The following is a 9,476-nucleotide window of genomic DNA, read 5'->3' as shown; positions in this document are numbered from 1 at the left end:
ACTCCATATTAGAACAGGAGGAAAACTGGCCTGGAAAGCCCAAGGACTATCATTCAGGGGGTACAGAGAAAAATTCCCCCACTTCCTCTCATGAGGACTTGGCAGGCATGAACAGCCCCAAGTTACTGGTAATTGCTATGGTCATGCTTCAGCTAGAGCCTGCTCTTTGGCAGTGACTTTTCTCCATTCCTTAAAAATGGGGCAGTCCTTTCTCAAGAGCAATAAGCCATTCTCCTATGGGGAAGGCATAACCACGCTGAAAGAGGTCAAATAAAGACCTGGCTATACCACACCCTGGAAAGGTATAATGCCCTCAGGCATAAAGGAAAGAGAAGAGTCAGGTCATTTTTGGGAAGAGGTCCATACCATGGAACACTTTTGCAATAAAACCTGGTCATCTGATCATCTACACTTGGAGATACAATTGGGAGAAACATTTGGTGGTTACTTTCTGTTAAAAACTAGCAAAACGGGGTGCCTGGTGGCTGAGTCAGTTGAGCGTCTGACTTTGATTTTGGCTCAGGTCATGATCCCAGGGTCATGGGATCGAGCCCTATGTCAGGCTTCAGGCTAACTGTGCAGCCTGCTTAAGATTCTCTATCTCTCTCCCTCTGCCCCTCTCTCCCCTATTGCACTCTCTCTCTCTTAAACAACAACAACAACAACAACAACAACAACAAAGCTAGCAAAATAATGTGAGCTATTAGCAAACCTTGGAGTGGTGGGTATGCTCTCCGTCTTGAAAATTAATAGTGCCAAACGTATCTGTAGGGCTTTTCCTTGTGTGCTTTTCAACAGACCATTGCTCATTTTCATTACCATTGGCAGCTGAGATGGTCCAGGAATAATCTATCCCATGATGGTCTCCAATTAATCGCCCACAGTAACACCTTAAATATGGGATAAAAACCAGTTTCAGAATAGAAAACTACACAACATCAAAATGGAAAATAGATGTAATGTTTCTACATTTTTCTAGGTAATATATAGATGATACAAATGAACAATTGTTGAAATTCCACATTAATGTTTTATATTAGATTTATATCACTAGATTGTCTTCTGAGTTTAGAAATACCCTCAGTGGTTCTCTCCCTTGGCTGCACATTAAAATCATTTGGGGAATGTTTTAAAAAAACACCAAAAGGGGCGCCTGGGTGGCTTGGTCGGTTAAGCGTCCAACTTCGGCTCAGGTCATGATCTCATGGTCCGTGGGTTCGAGCCCCGTGTCAGGCTCTGTGCCGACAGCTCGGAGCCTGGAGCCTGTTTCAGATTCTGTGTCTCCCTCTCTCTCTGCCCCTCCCCCGTTCATGCTCTGTCTCTCTCTGTCTCAAAAATAAATAAACGTTAAAAAAAAAATTAAAAAAATAAAAATAAAATAAAATAAAAAAAAACACACCAAAAATCTTGTGCACACCCATGTTCATTTAAGTATTCCAAATCATTATTCATAATCGCCAAGTGCCCACTGACAGATGAATAGCCAAACCAATGTGGCATATACATACAATGGAATATTATCTAGCCTTAAAAAGGGAAGCATCCTGGATATGCTTCAATATGGTTAAACTTTGAGGATATTATGCTAAGTGAAATAAGCCAGTCATAATACAACTGCTGTATGACTCCACTTATACGAGGTATGCAGAGTAGTCAAATCCACAGTGACAGAAAATAGAATGAATGGTGGTTGCCAGGGGCTGGGAGGAGTGGCCAATGGGGAATTATTGTTTAGTGGACACAGAGTTTCAGTTTTACAAGATGAAAAAGTTCTGAAGATCTGTTGTACAACATAAATATACTTAACACTACTGAAATTGTTAGGATGGTAAAAAAAAAAAATCATATTGTACACTTCAAATATGTGTAGTTTATGTTAATTATATCTCAACAAAGCTGTTAAGAAAAAAATGAGAGTGGAGGGGATAGCTAAATTGGCAAGGGGCATTAAGGAAGACACTTGTTGGGATGAGCACCGGGTGTCACAGGTAAGGGATGAAATCACTGGACTCTACTCCTGAAATCATTACTGCACTATACGCTAACTAACTTGGATGTAAATTAAAAAAAAAAAAACAACGCTATCCTAAAAAAAAAAAAAAAAAAAAAAGAAAGAAATGAGGGGTGCCAGGGTGGCTCAGTCGGTTAAGTATCTGACTTGATTTTGGCTCAGGTCATGATCTCAGGGTTGTGAGATCGAGTCCCATGCCGGGCTCCTTTCTGGGCGTGGAGCTTGCTTAAGACTCTCTCTTTCTCTCCTTCTGCCTTTCCCCCATTTGCGTACGTGTGCGCTCTCTCTCAAAAAAAGAAAAAAAAAAAAAAAAAAAACCTAAAAATCTCTAATATGCAATACTTAAGGAGGGTCAGAAGATGTCTTCATGTAAAACATAATATGCATATTGAAAGGAATATTAATCAATGCAAAAAAAGATTCAACTTCGGAGAAATATGTAAACATAGAGCTGCCACAAGAAAAGAGCCATGAATGAGCCTTGACTATAAATATAAATAATAAATTAATACTTGTAATATAAGGAAGGAAAAGTCAATAAATGTTCTTGCCAATAATTAGAAGGTGTGAAAACTATTTCAGATACATAGCCATAATTTCTACAATGTAACAAAATAAGCAAATTAAAAGGTCAAATCTTTTTGAAACTAGAACTACATAAAAACTAACAAAATATAATAATAATCATATTGGCGAAAGGATGATAACCTTCTTGTGTTTCCCGAATTAGAAAACACCAGAAGGAAAATTTACAATTTGAGCACACAGAACCTTAAAACCTGAGGCAATGAAAAATCATATGTCTGCAGACCAAGAAAGTTATTTGCATCAAATATGTCAGATCATATACCCATTGTATACAAAGAGGTTACTCAACTTTATAAGTGATTCTGGCTTTTCATGTGTGTGTGTGAAAAACAACATAAAAATGTGTACAAGTTATAGGTCTCTGCTAAGCAAGAAAACAGGATGATAAGGAGAAGTCAGAACAAGAAGTCAGAGGACCATTTTGGAGTTCTGCATGGAGGGGCTCTTGACTCAAAGGGTGGAGAAATAATCTCAAATGTATAAAATATCCATAATAAGAATCTATCAAAGAGAAATGTATCACCTGGTCATCATTTAGAACAAGGGTTAGTCTTCAAAATGAAAAAGGATTTTAATTCATAAGCTGAATGATTCATTTCACTGTGGCTTTTTCAAACCGGACATGAGTGAAGGCAAACCATCATTCACACCTGGAAAGATAAATCACTAACTTTTCATAGGACTATTCTTCAGTTTGAACCCACTTTGCTCTAAGTATTTTTCTAGTCTAACCCATTTGATTGGGTCAATGTAGTTTTATTCTAGTTTTTACCGGGTCATTAAATTATGGCAAGATGTTCTCATAGAAGAAACCAATTACCCCCAAATTAAAAAAAAAGCTTCCATAATCATCCTTTTAGTTAAAACTTTTAGAAGTCCTAAATTACATATCACTAACTAAAGACTCACCTTGAGATCACCTTTGTAAAGGTGCTAAATGCCAGTTCCTTCCCAAATTGCTTTTATACATTCTATAAAATACCCATCAAAATACTAAAAGAATTTTTCAGGGAATTTGACAAAGCAATTCTAACATTCATACGGATATGTAAATTGTTTAAAAGGGTAAAATGACTTAAAAAAATAAAAAGAATAAAGCATAGCGGACTTGCCCTATCAGATATCAAGATATATTACAAAACTATAATAATGAAGCAGAGTGGCATTTACCAGGAACAGGAGAAGTAGGTCAATGACACTAAAAAAAAAATAATAATAATAAAATAAAATAAAATAAAATAAGATAAAATAGCTTAGAAACACAGCCATAGACATATGGGAATCTGTTATGTAACAGAGAAGATACCAGCAATGGCTAGGATAGACTGCTCAGTAACTGACATTGAGACATTCATTCTCTTTATGAAAAAAATCAAACTAGGTCCTAGTTAGGTGCAAAAATTACAAGTTTCAACCATTTTTAATTTCTGGATAGTGTGAAATAGATGTTTTTCCAGTATCATCCACATTAGTTATCTCTAAAGATTGTGAGGTTGGGAAAATATTGCCAGGGAGAGGTTCTGGAGAATAAAGTAGGAAACGGAGTAAATGAAGCCGTCCACTTCTTTTCAATATATTCTTGGGTTTTCCTTTCAATGTCAGCAAATTTGAAATAATTACTGAAAAGTAAAAATAATTTGAGGAAAGATAAAAGAGGTTAGCCAAATGGAAACTCTTCATCAGTGTTATGAACTGAACTGTGTCCCCCAAAATTCATAGGTTGAAGCCCTAATCCCCAATGTGACTATATTTGGAGATAGGGCCTATAAGACAGTACTAGTTTAAATGATGTCATAAGATAAATGTGAGACAGACAACTGTCAAAACCTAGAGGTGAAAACAGGCAACAATCTCTTTGACCTCAGCCACAGCAATTTCCTGCTCGACATGTCTCTAAAGGCAAGGGAAATAAAAGCAAAAATGAAGTACTGGGACCTCATCAAGATAAAAAAAAACTTCTACACTGTAAAGGAAAAAAATCAACAAAACAGAAAGGCAACTGACGGAATGGGAGAAGATATCTGCAAATGACATATCGAATAAAGGGCCAGTATGCAAAATCTATAAAAAACCTACCAAACTCAACACTTGAAAAACGAATAATCCAGTGAAGAAAAGGGCAGAAAACATGAATAGACACTTTTCCAAAGAAGACATCCAGATGGCCAACAGACACATGAAAAGGTGTTCAACATCACTCATCATCGGGGAAATACAAATCAAAACCACAATGAGATACCACCCCACAACTGTCAGAATGGCTAACATTAACAACTCAGGAAACAACAGATGCTGGCATGGATGTGAAGAAACGGGAACCCTCTTGCACTGTTGGTGGGAATACAAACTGGTGCAGCTGCTTTGGAAAACAGTGTGGAGGTTCCTCAAAAAATTAAAAATAGAATTACCCTATGACCCAGCAATAGCATTACTAGGTATTTATCCAAAGGATACAGGAGTGCTGTTTCGAGAGGGCACATGCACCTCAATGTTTATAGCAGCACTGTCAACAATAGCGAAATTATGGAAAGAGCCCAAATATCCATCAACTGATGAATGGATAAAGAAGATGAGGTTTATATATACAGTGAAATACTACTTGGCAACGAGAAAGAATGAAATCCTGCCATTTGCAGCGACATGGATGGAACTGGAGGGTATTATGCTAAGTGACATAAGTCAGAGAAAGACAGATATCCTATGCTTTCACTCCTATGTGAAACCTGAGAAGCTTAACAGAAGACCATGGGGAAGAGAAGGAGGAAAAATAGTTTCAAACAGAGAGGGAGGCAAACCATAAGAGACGGTTGAATGGAACAAACTGAGAGTTGATGGCGGGGAGGGGAGTAGAGAGGGGGAAATGGGTGATGGGCATTGAGGAGGGCACTTGTTGGAATGAGCACTGGGGGTTGTATGTATGCGATGAACATGGGAATCTACCCCCAAACCAAGAGCACACTGTATACACTGTATGTTAGCTAACTTGACAATAAATTATATAAAGAATAAATGAATGAATGAATGAATGAATGAATAAATAAATAAATAAATAATTCAACAGCAAAAAAATAAGTAAATAAGTGAGGTCATAAGAGTGGGACTCTAATCTGATAGGGTTGTTGTCTTTGTAAGAAAACAAAGAGACACAAAAGCTCTCTTCTCTGTCAGCGCACAGAGGAAAGGCCATGTGAAGACACAGCGGGAAGGTAGCTGCCTGCAGAGCAAGAAGAGACACCTCATCAGAAACCAGCTCTAATGGCACCTTGATCTTGGACTCGCATGGCTCTGAAATAATAAATTTTTATTGTTTAAACCACCCAATGTGTAGTACGCTGTTAGGGCAGCTTGAACAGACCAACACACCCAGCAAGCTTATACTTCCTCTCCTCCTACAGCCGTGGACTGTGTTTTCCTTTCCCCATAATTTGCTAAACTTGGGATTCTGGATTTTTTTCTTTGACAAAAATGAGTTTAACTCTGGGTCAATCCGTAATGTGAACTATGCTCAAAATTCAGGAAATTACATTTTCCTCCACTTACCAAGAGAAGGGTAAAACCCGTTATTAACAGATAGTTTAAAATGCAAATCACTGTTAACATTTGTATTCTGCTGAAGAGTTCATTTTGCCCATAAGCTTGGGTAATATTGTGATTTATAATAAATATATATTTGGTCTTTGTCCCCATTTATGGCACAGAGCCCCTAAAACCCTTGAAATTCCCTATGTGATAAGAAAGATAAGGATGCTGATAAGAAAGATAAAGATAAAGAAAGATAAAGATAAGCCACCAATGGCCAATGATTCAACCAATCATGCTTATGTAATAAAGCCTCTATAAAAACCGAAAAGGATGGCATTCAGAGAACTTCAGGTTGGTGATCGTATGCAGGTGCTAGAAGACTGACTTGCTCAGAAAGAACATTGAAGCTCCGTGCCCCTTCCCACATACCTGGCCCTATGCACCTCTTCTATCTAGCTGTTTATCCTCCCTAATACCCTTTATAATAAACTGGTAAACATAAGCCAATGTTTCTCTGAGTCTGGGAGCCTTGCTAGCGAGTTAAATGACCCCGTGGAGATATCCTTGGGAATCTCTCATCTATAGCCTACCACTCAGAACCACAGGTGACAACTTGGACTTGGGGTTGGCACCCAAAGTGCGGGGAAGAAGAGCAGCCTTGTAGAACTGAGCTGTTCACCTACAGGATGTGACACTATCTCCAGAATTTAATTTCCTGGTGCTGTTGGAAAAAAAACATACACATCAAAACCGGTGTCAGAATCAGAGCTTGGTCTGAGCACACATCACTTGAAAGTCATAGATCAAACACAGTGCACAAAGCATCTTCATTATCCAAGTAAAATATAACATAGTCAAATGAAAAGGTAATGCTTTACAAGTATTTCAACTGCTAGAAGCTCTTGCCAAACGCCCTTGCCATTTACATGTCTCAGTAATTCAAGTAATCTATACAATCAAAAACTCGCTCTCCTTCAAAAACATCCCACATTTGTTTTTAAAACTTCCCTTGGAGAGGTAAACAGGATCCACCAATAAAGTCCTTTCATTGAGTCCATTCAAGATGTGAGAAAACTACCCCAATAAGTTTTACACAGAGTGCCTAAATATTAAAAGAAATCTTATTTCTCTAAGTCTTACCTGATTAAATTCTGGCAGACCTGGCATCCTGCGGTGCATCTAAATTAAAAAAAAAAAACAACACAACCTCTGTTAGTTTAGTGATACATTTTGAAAGCACACTTCATGCACATACCGTAAATATCTATTATTTTCCAAGGTCTAGCAAAATCAGCACATGCTAGTACTCATGTATCATTTCCCAAATATTCCCATTTGTCATTTACCAAATATAATTAGACTGCAGCAACCATGACCTAATGAACAGAACACTGAATTTGAAACCTAAATACCTGGATTTAAATCTCATTGATTCAATGAGTCCTCCAAGCCCCAGTTTTCATATCTGAAAATAACATCTGCCCCATAAGGTTACTAAGAGGATGACCTGAGATAATATATGTAATGTGTCTTAGAGTGGTGGCATTGCAGTATATATAATAATGGTAGCTATTATTATTATTACACTATGAAGATAAGAGCATTCTTGAGAATTCTGAGAATTAAGAAAATGTATTTACATAGTATAAATATGTAAACATACATTTATAAATTATATATAATAATTATATATTACTTATATGCTGTATATTATATGATTTAGTAATATAATTATATATAAATTTATATCTAAACAACTTTAAAACCATAAAACACTGTCAAATCAAAATATGGTTGGTGTGATTATAAGTATTACCCTTATTAATCTTTCTTTTTATAATTCAAAAAAGAACCTTCTGATGTTGGGGGATCATGGTGATCATCACTGATCATATTTTAGGTATAAAGAAGTTTCAATTAGAAGAGAATATTAGTTAAAACAATGGAAGAAAATATAGTACTCATAGAATCAGGATCATTCTAAATTATTCAGAAACAAATATTTAGGCCCTGTCACTTCTTCCTGTCCTAGCCTTTTGGGACTGTCTTTTCTCAGAAGCTTCACTTCACCAGCAAATTAAAAATAAGAAGGAAAAAGACATTGTCATCAAGTCTATCAGATCTGTTTCTTATTAGGAATTACAAAAATAACAAACAAAAGATAAATTTTCATCTAAATTTAAAATCATGAACTATCACCTTTTTCTTGTTTCACAGTCAGGAAGAAAACCTCATGAAAGATACAATTTTGAGATTCTTACTAGGATCTAAGAAAAAGGCTGGCAAACGAAGAACCATAATCATCCATTAATTTTTTTTCATAATTACACAAAATAGAGACTGCTTGTGGTAGATCTTGGACCATTCTATAATATGGAACTATGATCATTGCTATTCTTCTTGAGTCTATGGGCTAATGGCCTATAGTTTATCACATTTCATTAACACGATGATTATGAAAATGATTTTCTATTTACAGAAGCAGAAGGAGTGGCCTGAGCTCAGTCTGCCTTCCATTGCGACCACCGTCACATCACAAGATGTCATAAAAGATGAAGGGAAAAAACAAGGTTACCCTGGCATTCTGTAAAACATTTTATAAGCAGGTAAAATGAGAACTTCCAATCACAAGGCTTACAGACCACAGGTAATTCAATGAGGGTGGGGCTAGTAAATATTTAACAAAGGCAAGGATCACTGTTTTAGTTGTCCCCAAAGATCAAGAATTTCATGCTACCCTTCATAAGCATACAACTGTGGTTTCTAAACTTTAAATGAACATAAGGCCAAATGCTAAAAAGGATCTAAAAATAGAGTGCCCCCCAATTAAAATATGGCTCTTCTATTTTCCTTTTCCTTTTAATTTCTACTCCCCAAGGGCAATGCCATCCAATCTTAATTTCATGAACCCAATTACCCTGGGGAATTTTCCATAGCCCTTTATTCTCCTATCTTTCACTGGCCGCTGTTTTGAACTTTGTTCTAAAAGTAGAGCTTCCAAAGGGTTCTCAAGAGCTCAGCAAACTCAAGTCATTCCATTCTGCCATCCACTACCCGCTCAAACAAAAAGTATATGGGTAAAACAGGGAACTGTGCATAATCTGAACACGGCATCTTGAAATATCCTGAACTGTCACGATTTTCCATAAATGCTTGAGATGGGGATAAGGAACATTCACAATATTTTCAATATTCAGTATTCAGAAGCTGTAAATTGTTCATCCAAACCAGGTAGAATGGACACAGCACCAGATATTTTCCTCATTTCTTTTTTTTAATTCAAGTTTTTAAATTATTTTTTTTTAATTTTTATTTATTTTGAGAGAGAGAGAGAGAGAGAGAGAGAGGCAGAAAA

This window comes from Panthera uncia, unplaced genomic scaffold (assembly GCF_023721935.1).
Source record: "Panthera uncia isolate 11264 unplaced genomic scaffold, Puncia_PCG_1.0 HiC_scaffold_192, whole genome shotgun sequence".
NCBI classification, from domain to species: Eukaryota; Metazoa; Chordata; class Mammalia; order Carnivora; family Felidae; genus Panthera; species Panthera uncia.
The sequence above is the reverse complement of the archived record's forward strand: the minus strand, read 5'-3'. Positions refer to the sequence as shown.